This window comes from Periplaneta americana, chromosome 7, assembly GCF_040183065.1.
Source record: "Periplaneta americana isolate PAMFEO1 chromosome 7, P.americana_PAMFEO1_priV1, whole genome shotgun sequence".
NCBI lineage: Eukaryota > Metazoa > Arthropoda > Insecta > Blattodea > Blattidae > Periplaneta > Periplaneta americana.
In genome coordinates, this window is record NC_091123.1 from 24,891,448 (window position 1) to 24,908,103 (window position 16,656).

The 16,656-nt window shown below is 37.4% G+C and overlaps 5 non-coding genes across 5 annotated transcripts; all 5 read left to right on the forward strand.

Annotated features, from left to right (window-relative positions):
• The first annotated feature begins 11,939 nt into the window (after nt 1–11,939).
• TRNAL-CAG (transfer RNA leucine (anticodon CAG)) lies at nt 11,940–12,022 on the forward strand. The gene has a single exon. It is a non-coding gene; the product is annotated as a tRNA-Leu (tRNA).
• A 69-nt stretch (nt 12,023–12,091) lies between these two features.
• On the forward strand, nt 12,092–12,174 carry TRNAL-CAG (transfer RNA leucine (anticodon CAG)). The gene has a single exon. It is a non-coding gene; the product is annotated as a tRNA-Leu (tRNA).
• Nucleotides 12,175–12,369: 195 nt separating this feature from the next.
• Nucleotides 12,370–12,452, forward strand: TRNAL-CAG (transfer RNA leucine (anticodon CAG)). Its single transcript has one exon. It is a non-coding gene; the product is annotated as a tRNA-Leu (tRNA).
• Nucleotides 12,453–12,521: 69 nt separating this feature from the next.
• Nucleotides 12,522–12,604, forward strand: TRNAL-CAG (transfer RNA leucine (anticodon CAG)). The gene has a single exon. It is a non-coding gene; the product is annotated as a tRNA-Leu (tRNA).
• A 69-nt stretch (nt 12,605–12,673) lies between these two features.
• TRNAL-CAG (transfer RNA leucine (anticodon CAG)) lies at nt 12,674–12,756 on the forward strand. The gene has a single exon. It is a non-coding gene; the product is annotated as a tRNA-Leu (tRNA).
• The last annotated feature ends 3,900 nt before the right edge of the window (nt 12,757–16,656 follow it).

Consider the following 16,656-nt stretch of genomic DNA (forward strand, 5'->3'; position numbering starts at 1 on the left):
GCTTCAATTTCTGATGTCTACTGCTGTGGAGTAACGGTTAGCGCGTCTGGCGCGGGTTCGATTCCCGGTCGGGGCAAGTTATCTGTTTGAGTTTTTTTCTGGGGTTTTCCCTCAACCCAATATGAGGAAATGCTAGGTAACTTTCGTTGTTGGATCCCGGATTCATTTCACTGGCATTATCACCTTTACCTCATTCAGACGCTAAATAACCTGAGATGCTGATAATGCGTCGTAAAATAACGTACGAAGGAACAATTTCTGATTCTGAAAAATGAAAAACTCCGTACTCTTTTCAAACAGTTCTATTGTATTTTAGCGTTAACCTACATCAACCTAGACTCGTATTGTATTTAGACTTTAAAAATTCTTAAAAGTCAATCAGATTTCTGGTTCTGAACACACTTGTTTTACCACCGGCGTGGTCCAGGAGTAGCAAGCCAGAGTCGTGCCTTGAGAGTGCGTTTGGTCGTGAGTTCAAATCTCGCTTGGGATAATTATCTAGTTTTTTTTTCAAGGTTTCTCCACCTGCAAGGCGAATACAGTTAATCTCTTATGAATTCTCGGAATCATCTCGCCAAACACTAACTTGTCACAGGTTCCATCGACACTAGATAACTGTGCATTTGATATAGTGTTGTTAAATAACCACTATAAAGAGCATGTTTATTCAGATTTAACAAAGCACAAGACATTAATAAACGTCTGGACTGCCTGGTAATATATTTAACATGTCGCAAAGTTACCACCCAAGTTAGAAACAGAATTAAAACAAGACAAAGGACACCCACGCAGTTCATATGGAAGACAGATACATAAATCTCCGCCTCTCTCTGAGAAGTAGAACTAAAACCTAAAACGTCACTACACTACTCAGCAGGATAACTACTATTAATACATTGTAGTTAAAAGATGCTTCGATAGATAATGGAGAAAAAATGGGAGTATAAGGGTACAGTGCATCAGTTATTCATAGATTTCAAAAAGGCATATGACTCGGTTAAGAGAGAAGTTTTATATGATATTCTTATTGAATTTGGTATTCCCAAGAAACTAGTTCGATTAATTAAAATGTGTCTCAGTGAAACGTACAGCAGAGTTCGTACAGGTCAGTTTCTGTCATATGCGTTTCCAATTCACTGTGGGCTAAAGCAAGGAGATGCACTATCACCTTTACTTTTTAACTTTGCTCTAGAGTATGCCATTAGGAAAGTCCAGGATAACAGAGAGGGTTTGGAATTGAACGGGTTACATCAGCTGCTTGTCTATGCGGATGACGTGAATATGTTAGGAGAAAATCCACAAACGATTAGGGAAAACACGGGAATTTTACTGGAAGCAAGTAAAGAGATAAGTTTGGAAGTAAATCCCGAAAAGACAAAGTATATGATTATGTCTCGTGACGAGAATATTGTACGAAATGGAAATATAAAAATTTGAAATTTATCTTTTGAAGAGGTGGAGAAGTTCAAATATCTGAGAGCAACAGTAACAAACATAAATGATACTCGGGAGGAAATTAAACACAGAATAAATATGGGAAATGCCTGTTATTATTCGGTTGAGAAACTTTTATCATTCAGTCTGCTGTCGAAAAATCTGAAAGTTAGAATTTATAAAACAGTTATATTACCGGTTGTTCTGTATGGTTGTGAAACTTGGACTCTCACTTTGAGAGAGGAACAGAGATTAAGGGTGTTTGAGAATAAGGTTCTTAGGAAAATATTTGGGGCTAAGAGGGATGAAGTTACAGGAGAATGGAGAAAGTTACACAACACAGAACTGCAAGCATTGTATTCTTCACCTGACATAATTAGGTACATTAAATCCAGATGTTTGAGATGGGCAGGGCATGTATCACGTATGGGCGAATCCAGAAATGCATATAGAGTGTTAGTTGGGAGGCCGGAGGAAAAATACCTTTAGGGAGGCCGAGACGTAGATGGGAGGATAATATTAAAATGGATTTGAGGGAGGTGGGATATGATAATAGAGAATGGATTAATTTTGCTCAGGATAGGGACCAATGGCGGGCTTATGTGAGGGCGGCAATGAACCTCCGGGTTCCTTAAAAGCCAGTAAGTAAGTAAGTAAGTATGTAAGTAAGTAAGTAAGTAAGTAAGTAAGTTAAAAGTTGCATCTTGTCAGTGAATTGGAAAAACTATGTGATGATTCAGAACCAGCGCGTTCCCACCTCTTCCTGCGTTCCTCCTGTTGACGAAGCAATGTCTCGTTTTACAAAAATATTTACAGCCGTGAAAATAGTCCAAAAAAATCTTCAAAGCCTTCACATGCGTTTAAGACTTCTGACCTCAATCCAGCAATAGATATTTCAGTGGCTTTTATTACGTCGTTTTCGTGACCTCAATTCCGACTTCATTGTACTGTTTGAAGCATGTTCACTGACTAGATTTCGCGGTTCACCTCAGATTCCAATATGTTCACAGGTATGAACAGAAAGTACTCAAACATTCGCTAAACAACATTGAATTTTTTACTTGGTTATTTAACGGCGGTCTATCAACTACGAGGTTATTTAGAGTCGAAGGAATTGGTGATGCGAGATGAGGCCGAGGATTCGCCATAGTTTACCTGACAATTGCCTTACAATTGGAGAAAACCTCGAAAAAAATCCAACCAGGTATCGAACTCGCGCTTCAGAGCAATTCCGGATCGGCAGGCAAGCGCCTTAGCCGATTAAACTACGCCGGTGGCGAAAAAAACAGCACTGATTATTATTATTATTATTATTATTATTATTATTATTATTATTATTATTATTATTATTATTATTATTATTATTATTATTAATTGTAAAACTACAAATAAGGTCCTGCCTTGTCAGTATATTTTCTCATTAATAAATTTCCTCCTATGCAATCGTAAAAGCTGTGCAACTAATTCAACACTTAATAGCTTAAATATTTGTCAAAAAATGGCTTTCATACTCCATCGGCAAGTCTATCGTGCTTTCAAAAAGAAGTGCGTTATATGGCAGTAAAATTTTCAATAACTGCCATACGGATATAAAAAATCAAACTCAAAACATAAGATTATTTAGGGCCAAGTTAAAGCATTGTCTTAGTGTTAAGTATTAATATTAACCCCTTGTATTGTGCTAGTAAATATTGTAAAATCCTTTTGTATGCATTTCAAGGAGACTGTGACCGTGAATTAAGGATTTAGGTACAGCTTACAGCAGTAAAAGTTTGGAAATATTCAACATTTTTTCCCTCCATTACTATATCTTGTACAATAATGAAAATTAGTACATGTAAAACACTATCCTTCTGCTATATGATAAAAATACTTTTACGATTAAAAACATATTTATATATTTTTTTCAAACTTCAAAATGGTGGCAGTTCACTGTGTAGTGATGAAGCGTTTCCCTTATAATTCAAAAACTATCTAACATTCTGTGATGAATATTTTGTGTACATTTATGAATGTCATATCTACATATCTACTTTTGATAGATTGTCTGATAAAAATAAATTCATTAAAAAATAGTCAAATATCAGTATTTCTTTCTAACACAAAATAAAAAAATATTATTTATTAAGTAAATGTAATTTAAAGAGGATGATATTGTAAACATGAGTTTCAGGAATAAAATAAAAGCGAGAGAACATGAAAAAGTTAACAAATTTATGAGTTATGAAGGAAAAACTTCATCACTGGACTGTGAACTATCACCGTTTTGAATTTTGAAAAAAATATATATATATATATATATATATATATATATATAAATAATTTTTTTAATCGTAAAAAATATTTTTTTTTCATATAGCAGAAGTACAGTGTTTTACACATACCAATTTTCATTATTGTACAAGATACAGTAATGGTGGAAAATATTTTTTAATATTTCCAAAGATTTGACTGCTTTAAGCTGTACGTAACTCATTAAGACTTTGTAGTAGGCTACTATTCAGGTTCTTTTTTTTTTCTTTTTCTTTTTTACAAGTTCCAAATAAACCATTATTATTATTATTATTATTATTATTATTATTATTATTATTATTATTATTATTATTATTATTATTATATTCTAGCTGTGAAGCGATGTACGAATACTATGGAATGTAAATAAATACAATACAATACAAAAGCTTGAATTCATGCTGTTCTACGTTTCATTCACATAGTTTTTCATTTCTTTCTTTCTTTCTTTCTTTCTTTCTTTCTTTCTTTCTTTCTTTCTTTCTTTCTTTCTTATACGTTTATTCAAAATTTTCTTTCATTTCTCCGTCTTTATTTCTTCTTCTTCTTCCTCTTCTTCTTCTTCTTCAGATATGCTCCCAAAGAAACACCCTATACTACCTATAAAGTACAAGTATCCACGCTGTACCTCATAAAACAGTAATACCGTACGTAATAAAACGTGAATTATGTGGCATTCCATTGGCTGAAGCGCGCGAGGTGAGAGTCCCGCTACACGTGGACCCTGTCGCTATCACCAGCATCGGATGTTCCATCAAAAACGATCACAGCTCGTCATCAGTATCATAACCGTCCATTAAAAATAAATACTGGAAAGTTGCACTCATACTGCAATGTCTCTACGAAGCTGGTGCTCGATTAGAGTCTAACAACAGTCATTCCAGGATAAATCCCCTTTCGAAATTGATCAAAATGAAAGTGGCCCGGTCTCTTGAGCTGTGAAAATTTTCTAAGTCCCTTCGTGTGAGCGCGCAGTTCACTACCGTAAACCTCCGTGCGCCGCTTTAGTTAACTGCATAATACAAGGCGCTGATTTGGGCTACCTCCACAGCATGCTTCGAATCTCCGTAGAGAATTTTTTGTTTTGTCCTTTCTTTTAATTTTACAATTCCTTTTAGTGTAATATAATAATAATAATCCGTGGCGCTACAGCCCGTGAAGGGCCTAGACTGACCAGCCGGCTGCTGGCCTCACGCCCACATGTCGAAGCAGAGGTGGACGATCATCCAACCAGAATGGAGGTATCGTGTGGTTAGCACGATGATCCCCCCAGCCGTTATAGCTGGCATTCGCAACCGGATTTCGCTACCTATCGTAGCTCCCCAAGTGCATCACGATGTTCGGTGGGCACCGGTTCCATACACTGGTCGAAATTTCATGAGAAAATTTCTTCCCCCATGAGGACTCGAACCAGCGTGCATTCCGTAACGCGAGTCCTAGGCAGGATGGCTTAGACCGCGACGCCACGGAGCGGGAATTTTAGTGTAGGCCTAATATTATAAATATTTTTTCTTATATTAGGCCTAATTCAGGTAACTTACAGATAATTACAAAGTTGGTGAAAATTTGTGGTTATAATTCCAGAAAATGAGGATATATTTTGTCATCAGAATTATGGTTTCAATTCTTGTTTACAATTAGGCTCTGATGATCATTGATTAAAATTAGTATAATTATAATATTTCCTGCAGCACAACATGTAAATTAATAATTGCCAATTATAAATGAGTTAGTCGCTTCGATTAAATCGATAACTTTACGAAGAATCGCTGTGTCCAAGATTTGAAGCAGGTAAATTCGCTCGTCTTTAGATTAGTTCCCTCAGCTCGTAGTCATAAAGAAGTAAATAATTAAAATAACAAATAAGTAAATGAATTAATAATTTTATTAAAAAAACCGGTAATTAATGAGTTAGTGGTTTCGAATAAATCGATAGATCTATGAAGAATCGCAGCAACTAAATATGAAGCATTTAACTGCGATTGTCTTTAGGACAGTTAATTCAGCACGTAGTCACAAGAAAGTAGCAAATAAATCAAAATAAATAAGTAAATAAATGAACAAATTTGTAAATAAAATTAATGAGTTAGTCGTTTGGAATAAATCGTTTGCCCTAAGAAGAATCGCTGTGTCCAAGATTTAGAGCAGACAACTCTTTTCGTCTTTGCGTTACTTCCCTCAGCACGTACTCATATAGGAGTAAATGAGTTAGTCGTTTCGATTAAATCGATAGCTTTACGAAGAATCGCTCTGTCCTAGATTTGAAGCAGACTTTTCCCCTCGTCTTTTGATTAGTTACCTAAGCAAGAATTCCTAAAGAAATTAAAAGTAAAGGAAAGTAAAGAAATAGGCTATAAATTAAATATGCGGATAAATTAAAAAAATATATATTAATTGACGATATAGTCCTTTCGATTATATCGATAGCTCTACGAAGAATTACTATTGCCCAAGATTTGAAGCAGGCAACTCCCCTCGTCTTTAGGCATGATCCCTCAGCACGTAGTCATAAACAAATAGTAATAAAATAAAATAAATTTGTAAATAAGTAAATAAAATTAAAAATACATTTGAGTTAGTCCATCCGGTTAAATCGAAAGGTTTACGAAAAATCGCTGTGTTCAAAATTTAAAGCACGCAACTCCGCTCGTGTTTAAAGTAGTACCCAAAATATGTAGTCATAGAGAGGCAATTAATAATTAATCTAACTAAGTAAATTGATGAATACATTTATAAATAAGTTAATGAGTTAGTCGTTTGGATTAAATCGATAGAATCCCTCTGGCCAAGATTTAAAGAAGACAACTCCTTTCGTTTGCAGATTAGCTCTCTCAGCATGTAGTCATAAAGAAAAAAATTATAAAATGAAATAAATATGTATATAAAATAATACATTTATAAATAAATTAATGAGTTAGTCGCGTCGATTAAATCGATAGCTCTAAGTAGTATCGCTTTGTCCAAGATTTGAATCAGGCTACTCCGCTGGTTTTTAGGTTAATTCCCTTGGCACGTAGTCATAAAGAATAAAATAACAAACAAAGAAATTTTAGTAAATAAACGAATCAATTTATAAATAAATTAATGAGTTAGTTATTTCGATTAAATCGATAGCTCTACGAAGAATCTAAATTATGATTAATGAAAAACTTCAAGTCAGGAAATAATACCACAGTCTAGTACATACAGTCACGAAGCTCAATACGTAGTAAATATGAATCCATAGACAGTTGCTAACCACTAGGATCGCTACTATCGCCTCATCACAGACAATGCGAAATAGTACCTGCACAGTCTATTGTTCCTAGTACCCTCACAACTCAAGGTTCGTGAATGTATATACTAGACTGTGATAATTCTACAATAAATAAGGAAATAATAAGTGTCAATAAAATAGTCGTATTAATGAACATCATTTGAGACACCAAAGGACAAGGAAAATACAACCTGCCCCAATTTCTCTGGTTGGAATCGAACCTGATCCGCAAGAAAGGCGGTCGGTATGGCATTGTTGCGCCCCGCGGTCAATTGGGAGGCCTAGGCATGGCATAGTTGCGTCCCGAAGAAATAAGGTAGCAGAATGGACATGGCATAGTTGCGCCCCGAAGAAATCAGGTAGCAGAATGGACATGGCATAGTTGCGTCCCGAAGAAATCAGGTAGCAGAATGGACATGGCATAGTTGCGCCCCGAAGAAATCAGGTAGCAGAATGGACATGGCATAGTTGCGTCCCGAAGAAATCAGATAGTAGAATGGACATGGCATAGTTGCGCCCCGAAGAAATCAGGTAGCAGAATGGACATGGCATAGTTGCGTCCCGAAGAAATCAGGTAGCAGAATGGACATGGCATAGTTGCGTCCCGAAGAAATCAGATAATAGAATGGACATGGCATAGTTGCGCCCCGAAGAAATCAGGTAGCAGAATGGACATGGCATAGTTGCGCCCCGAAGAAATCAGGTAGCAGAATGGACATGGCATAGTTGCGTCCCGAAGAAATCAGATAGTAGAATGGACATGGCATAGTTGCGCCCCGAAGAAATCAGGTAGCAGAATGGACATGGCATAGTTGCGTCCCGAAGAAATCAGGTAGCAGAATGGACATGGCATAGTTGCGTCCCGAAGAAATCAGATAGTAGAATGGACATGGCATAGTTGCGCCCCGAAGAAATCAGGTAGCAGAATGGACATGGCATAGTTGCGCCCCGAAGAAATCAGATAACAGAATGGACATGGCATAGTTGCGCCCCGAAGAAATCAGGTAGCAGAATGGACATGGCATAGTTGCGCCCCGAAGAAATCAGGTAGCAGAATGGACATGGCATAGTTGCGTCCCGAAGAAATCAGGTAGCAGAATGGACATGGCATAGTTGCGCCCCGAAGAAATCAGGTAGCAGAATGGACATGGCATAGTTGCGTCCCGAAGAAATCAGGTAGCAGAATGGACATGGCATAGTTGCGCCCCGATGGGCATAGTACACACGAAAGTGATTGTCATAAAATAAATAAATTACACCTATTTAAAAATATTATAGTGGTAGCTGCACTGAAATCAGGTAGCATATGATCAATAATTTTGCTATTTAAAATGACACGTTTTTATCGATCACACACAATAAAGGAACTATATTTTTTGTTTGTAGACCGATATCTTAACCCTACGGTACAGGGTTTCGCAAATCGAAACTTAGAACCATTGTGAATTATTAACTCTTTACTCTTTTCACTAAACTTAACATTCATTTTAAATTAACTTCACTATACGCCACAGACGGTGTGAAAATCACTAATAAAATGTCAAGATTGCTAAGGCCCCAAATCCCAACGACTCACTCATTTGAATCTGTCAGCTAATAAAGTACTGCCAACTTCATGGTGTTCATTTTAGCGGTAGGCTATCGATAATCACTGCATAAACAGTAGAAAAACAGTTAATAAAGTACTGCAAACTTCATGGTGTTCATTTTAATGGTATCGATAATGAATATTAAATCGAATAAGAAATCAATAAGGTTGGTTGATTACGAGTCTCGAGTTCCCGTAATGTCTTTTTCTCTACCCAGTTCATCGGGGCGCAACTATGCCATGCCCCTTTTCTCTACCTGATGGGAACGGGGAGCAACTATGCCCACAAAACAGGGACCCTTTTTTATCTACTGCATCTTATCTGACCATGGGGCGCAGCCATGCCCTGCCCAAACCGGTAGTGAATTACTGTCGTAAATCTATCTACAAAGAAAGGAAAAAACCAAGAAGATGAACAGAAGTGTTGCTTTCTGTTTATTATTAGACTGGTGCATGACTCGGGGGTTGGGCTCTGGGTCAGTCTGCTACCGCGGGTCACGCTCTTCATGTAGCATTACAGCTTTTCTCGGTAAAGAATTTAACGGAAAGTTCCAGGAGATGCGGAACCGATCGCTTCTCGGAGCTGACCCAGATTCAAGCGGCTGGACGAGGTGAGGCGCTGGTACAGCAAGAGTCTGTCACCTGCGAGGGTGGCGCGCGGTCCTACCTTACGAGGTTATATCACAGTCTAGTATATAGTCACGAAGCTCAATACGTAGTAAATATGCATCCATAGATAGTGGCTAGCCACTAGGATCACTACTATCGCCTCATTACAGACAATGCGAAATAGTACCGGCACAGTCTATTGTTCCTAGTATACTGTATTTTATTTCAAGGAGTGCAGTTTCATAGAAAGGACTTTGCCGACAGACCTTATACTGCCCCCTACTAATTGGTTGTCATAAATAAATGTGTTCCTTACTGTGACGGAAATCTTGTCTTCTCCTGTCAGTAACCAATCACAACCCTCGTTCAGAAGAATTGACAGACTCCCGTCAAATCCACGTGGAGGCAGATTTGCCGCGTCTTTTCCAAATTCCAAGAATCCCGTCGAGGGTCACCAGGATTCTGACAGGATTGTGGCAACTGTGCAATGTTGGGACGAGGGGACAGGATGGAATTGCCAGAGGTGATTATGTAGGAAGTCATAAATCTGTAAGTGGGTGTTCAAAGGAACCACCGAACTGCACTCCTTGAAATAAAATAGAGTATACCCTCACAACTGAAGCTTCTTGACTTGCGGTTATATCCTAATGCAGTGGTTCCCAAACTTCTTGAAGACGCGACCCACTTTTGGGGGAAACTTCAGTTTCCGACCCCCACCCCCATTACCGTACCGGTTCTTGACTCCATTCCAAGAACAAATTCCTGTAAAACTGTAAACTATAATTTTACTCAAAACCCGTGGATAACACCCCAAGTACGATTTTAAACAACAGCTCTTTGAATTTTCCGAAAGAAACTCAAAACAATTACGGTAATGACTCGAGCTTAACCCTTCAACCAGCAAAACTTCATTTCTCACACTAGTTTATTGAACCGTGCCGGACTGTAAAGAAAACAACTATCGCAATGTCCATATTTTATATGTCGTGCAATATTATAGTATTATGAAATTTTAATTTTCCTACCATTTTTCTATTGTTCTATTAAAATTGTAGCATATAGCCTATTAACCTGTTGTATCCTACAGGATACTTTGCGAATTTAATGGTTAAGTGGCTGAAATTAAAAAAAAAATATGAAGGAAAAACTCATTGAAATTTGTACCTATGATGGAATGTTGAAATTGTACCTTTTTTTTTTTTTTTTTTTTTTGCAAAGTGTTGACCAGTTTTGCAACAATAGTAATATGCGTTACAAGAGCGGTATGTTGAAGTTTTCATGTTCGAGGAAAAGTTTGAAAAAGCGAAACGTAGTTGAGCTTTTTTAATTTCCGAGAATTGAAAGAAAACATACCTCTCGTGTATCGTACATTATTTTGTGCGAAGATCATTTATTACATGCCTGAAAGAGGAATTTATAATTAGTTGCAATGAAATCTCCATCTTGGTTTCTGTTCAATGATGGCAAATTTGCAAAACAAAAATATCTATCTTCAACATTGTTGCTTTAAAATGTTTTCTGTGTTTACTATACTCCAGCAGGCCGTGATATACGTCTGTCTTTTTTTTTCTCCCAGTCTATGATGAGTCTGGAATCTTGTTGATTTTTTCACGGCTTCCTTAATGTTACTTGCATCACGAATGTGGTAACTTTAGTGGAGTTGTAGAGTTTACTTAATTTTTGCAAATATTTAAAAACAATAATTAAGAGTGCAATTTAGGTGAAATTGCAGTGGTAAGTTTCCAATTTATAATTATTACTATATTGAACGTCTCTAAAAATAATATGTTAAAAGCCTAAAGCAGTAAAATTAATATGTCACTTAAGCGGTAAGAAGAGGGAAATTGTTATGTGTGTTAGGTTGGGAATACTGAATGTGGAATTTTAGACTTTCCGCGGGTTGGTTTTGTGCGGAAACCAAGCAAATACGCACGATCTCGCACAAAAGAATACCTCGAGTTTGCAAAGGAAGCTCTTAAATGTTTTTTCTAACATTTGCAATCTCTCATTCATTCTCTTCTATCATTTCCATCGAAACAAAAGCGAGATTTCTAGTATATACAGTCATGTTTGAGTTTTTGAGGGTACTAGGAACAATAGACTGTGCCGGTACTATTTCGCATTGTCTGTGATGAGACGATAGTAGTGATCCTAGTGGTTAGCAACTATCTATGGATGCATATTCCCTACGTATTGAGCTTCGTGACTGTAGATACTAGACTGCGATATCACTATGTATATCGAATAATAAGTCCGGATTTGAGAGGTCACGTTCTGGAAAACGAGCACATTTAATTATTTTTTATTTTATAACTACTGATAGTTTTTTTTTATTTTTATGTTCAAAGTTGTTTATGTTTCTAAATGCAAAATAAATGAATGTTAATAAGGTATTTTTGTTTTACTTTGTAACAATTTCCGACCCCCTCAGCTCTTCACACTACCCCCCAAGGGGTCGCGACCCACACTTTGGAAACCACTGTCCTAATGTATTGTAATATTTCGTATAAAACATTCATTGGTACAGAAGCGTTCATTAGTAGCCTATTCTTCACAGAAATTTATATCGTTTTCCGAGGACTTTAGGAAACCTGGCGTGGTACAGAAATCTTCCTTCGATGGGTAAAGGATTCGCTGCGTTCAGGTCGCAGTCCACTCTGTGGGCGTGGGTTCGAATCCCACTCCTGACACACATATTTTAATTTCAAATAGTATTTGTATTGTACTTATGTGAAGTGATTAAGTAGAAAAAACCACATCGTCAGGATGGCCGAGCGGTCTAAGGCGCTGCGTTCAGGTCGCAGTCCACTCTGTGGGCGTGGGTTCGAATCCCACTCCTGACACACGTATTTTAATTTCAATAGTGTTTGTATTGTAGTTATGTGAAGTGATTAAGTAGAAAAGAGCACATCGTCAGGATGGCCGAGCGGTCTAAGGCGCTGCGTTCAGGTCGCAGTCCACTCTGTGGGCGTGGGTTCGAATCCCACTCCTGACAATCATATTTTAATTTCAATAGTATTTGTATTGTAGTTATGTGAAGTGATTAAGTACACAAGAGCAGAACGTCAGGATGGCCGAGCAGTCTAAGGCGCTGCGTTCAGGTCGCAGTCCACTCCTGACAATCATATTTTAATTTCAATAGTATTTGTATTGTAGTTATGTGAAGTGATTAAGTACAGAAGAGCAGAATGTCAGGATGGCCGAGCGCTCTAAGGCACTGCGTTCAGGTCGCAGTCCACTCTGTGGGCGTGGGTTCGAATCCCACTCCTGACAATCATATTTTAATTTCAATAGTATTTGTATTGTAGTTATGTGAAGTGATTAAGTACAGAAGAGTAGAACGTCATGATGGCCGAGGTGTCTAAGGCGCTGCGTTCAGGTCGCAGTCCACTCTGTGGGCGTGGGTTCGAATCCCACTCCTGACACACATATTTTAATTTCAATAGTATTTGTATTGTAGTTATGTGAAGTGATTAAGTAGAAAAGAGCACGTCGTCAGGATGGCCGAGCGGTCTAAGGCGCTGCGTTCAGGTCGCAGTCCACTCTGTGGGCGTGGGTTCGAATCCCACTCCTGACACACATATTCCAATTTCAATATTGTTTGTATTTTAGTTATGTGAAGTGATTAAGTACAGCTAAACAGATCGTCAGGATGGCCGAGCGGTCTGAGGCGCTGCGTTGAGGTCGCAGTCCACTCTGTGGGCGTGAGTTGGGATTCCTCTCCTGACACACATATTAGGCATAAATAAATAAGGTGATATGAACGAGATATTTGTAAATGCTACCATCGTCGTGTCTGGACTATGACTCTTTTCATAAAGAAACTGAAAATTTCTGTTCCTATAACGGAACTATGGTGTCCCCCCAACAACTAATTCAATCGATGGCTGCTACAATACGCTTGCCATATGCTTAACATCTCAAATTTTGCATTTTTTGAAATATGGTTCTTCTTTTTTTAAACCTTCACTTATTGATAAAAGTGGTTGCCTTGAAATCCATTAGACTGATCAATCTGTATATGATCAGGGATAATAATTAGGTGATTGCATTTGTGTGGATACTTTTGACTGAACGCTTAATTCGATATTAAGTTCACACGAAATATATGGAATGATTTTCTATGAGCACAATAAATGGAAATAAAAAATGAAAAAGCTGTATCACATAATCTTGCACTTTGCAAAGATTCAACTGAACACCCTGAAGAAAGTTAGTGAGATTAATAATGTTGAGATGACAGCGGTAGCTGAAGTAGTTAAAACATGCTGGGGAAATTCTACGATTAATAGTTCTAATTCCGAACAGATTATGGATTTTTATCCGTTATTTATGTATTTTATTGTGTTAGTTAAGCGCAGGTTCGGAAGTTCCTTCTTTTGTGGTAATGTCCAATGATCGTTTTCGAGAACTTCAAAAGCTCCCTGGCCATTGAACCTTTGCAAAAATGTGTTCAGTGCAGAAATAGAAATGTGTGTGGTAATTAATTGAAATTAAACTGGAAGTAATGTGTCGCAAGATACTTCAGGAGTAACGCTTGTGTACAGATACGAGTACAGACAGACAGCGTCTTCTACCGATGAAGCAAACGTAACCAAATGCTTAGTTAGTAGCGTCATCACAGAGAGCAGCACATTACGGAGAAGACAGTTGTTCTACTGCTGCCACGACTTAGCTGAATTCATAATCTGCGGGATTCAGAATTTAGCCACAGTCTACTATATACAGTCGCGAAGCTCAATATGTAGTAAAAATGCAAACATGGGTAGTTGCCCACCACTAGGATCGCTACTATCGCCTCATCATCGCAGATCTCTCTCCTTGCAGACGACAAAATATGTTACACTTTCGTTGTCGTGTTCTTTTGGAAAAATTTACACCTTCCTTCCATTATTGAAATATTAAATGCATAAAGTTAATTTATTAATTTAATGAAGTATATTAAATTCAACCATAAACTCGAAGATACCTGCAAGAAATAGGTTAATATTATTTTTGTTTGTGCAAAACGAACTGAAATTTACTATAATCGCTTCACTCATTCAAGATTATAGCGATAATTAACTATGAAACCAATAAATAATAATTTGCATTTCCCTTTACAACAATAATAATGGAAATATGAATTAATGGAGTAACTTACGTGTACCGGTACTTGTAGTGTAGGCTTACGTAGTTAACAAAGTGGGATGAGGTTAAGCAATAATAATCACACCAGAATTGGAAATAAAACGTGATCAATACATTTTATTGTAACAGACTTTTTTACGTCTCTAGTAAAGTAACAAATAAAAATAACAACAAAATTAACAGCTATAATTAAAAACATATCCTTTGAAGAAAAAAGTAGGCCTAAGCAATAATAATCCCACCAGAATTGAAAATAAAACGTGATCAATAATAAATTTCATTAAAACAAACTTAATTTTTCTACGTCTCTAGTAAAATATTATTATTCCAATTATTGTATTTTAGCCATTAACATTTTCATTACAACCAATAACGAACATTTCACAAGCATCAATGTGAAATACGCAACGACCTAGCACTCAATTGAAATACGACACAGTCCAAAGTCGACCGTGGACAGTCTATTGTTTCTAGTTGCTAACCGCTCGGAGCGCTTTATCACAAGATTTGCAAAAAATCACCTCAAGCTTCGCGACTGTATATAGTAGACTGTGATTTAGCTTTGGTAAAACCTATATTATTCTATGTGAAAGGATTGTATCATGTAGACACAGCATCTTTACCCTTCCTACATGTCTCTTGATAGAGAACTCGTAGCTGCAGAGCAGTTTTGAGTTTTGTAGGTGTAATATGAACATTCTTGCTACTTTGGTAATCTGACTGTAATCAACAACATGTCGGAAGAATTAAAATTCATTATATTAAATCTTTCTTTTTGTAGTTCGGTAACAGCGGGTTACGTATACCGTAAAGAAGGCATATGAGAATTGTTGCATTACCAAAGACATTATTAAGGTTGTTATTGTTGTTTAGATAACTGTCCGAAGACATGTTTGAACTTCACAAGTGACACCAACATGGCATCACTCATGAGGCAAGTAAGCCGGAGGTAATGGGGTAAGTTGGCCAATTCATTTCCCCCCTCCATTACATATATCGGAGACCATTACACTAATACAGAAGTGGACAAATTATTAGACTAAAACGTTTTTCTTGGAAATATAATATAACTCGTCATATCAACTATCAGTATAATTCACAGAGTCTCTATTTTTGTAAATATGATTGTTTACATCTTTCGGTATATTTTTTAAATGGTTAAGTATATTTTGTCTGGCTGTGTTGGTACTACTGGTGTTTTAATTATATACTGCAGAAGATATTCTCCCATGGCCTGCAAGAAGACCGGACATGAACGAAATTGAAAATCTGTGATCTATGCTGAAGAAGAAAGTGAACAAAAAGAGGCTTACAACAAAACATGGACTCATTTAAGCACTGTCTGATATCTGGCTAAATGATGGTTATATTCAAAGAAAGTGTCAAACTTTGGTTTCCAGCATCCCTGACAAAGTCAACGTGTTAAGAAGGAATAAGGGAATGTTCACAAAACATTAGTAACCTCCAGACTCAATTTTATGTTCATTATTTCTGTGCAAAATACATTTTTGTTCATTATTTCTGCCGATAAATACAGCGTTGTTGCACATATGATTAATTTGGTCTAATAATTTGTCCACGTTTGTAAGACTTCAGATGTAGCCTATACAATCAATTTATTATTCTTTCTCTGACACTTCGTCAAGTGAAATGAACTGCCCTTTAATACGTAAATTGATCTCTGTTCCGAGACTAATCCCTACCTCGGAATAGCTCAGGAATCTTCGTGTGGGCTGTGTTACATGCGTTTTAATTGTGGTTTATTTAACGACGCTCGCAACTGCAGAGGTTATATCAGCGTCGCCGGTGTGCCCGAATTTTGTCCTGCAGAAGTTCTTTTAAATGCTAGTAAATCTACTCACATGAGCGTGTCGCATTTAAACATACTTAAATGCATCGACCTGGACCGGGATCGAACCCGCAACTCGAGCACGAAAGGCCAGCGCTATACCGCCTACGCTACCCAGGCTGACTTAGACGCGTTTTACATTGAGAGATTCGAAGTTCTGTCTTTGTAGCGAGAAGCAACAGCTCTATCGCTAAGCGGCAAATACTTCATAGGGAATATGTCGTTTCGTGACACACAGATATGTCACTGTTGCGACGTGACTCCATCCTCAGATCTCGATTCTTAATATTTCTCCATTTTAATCTCGCGTTAAACCGAACGACACAATTAAGTACGAGAAAAATTCGTACCGGCACCGGGAATCGAACCCAGGACCTCTCAGCTGTGCGCGCTGAGTGCTCTCTAACCAACTGAGCTATGCCGGGACACGATTCACGACGCCGGCCGAACTCCTCTCGTAGTATCATGTTACGGCCTTACTTCCTGCATTTAAGACGA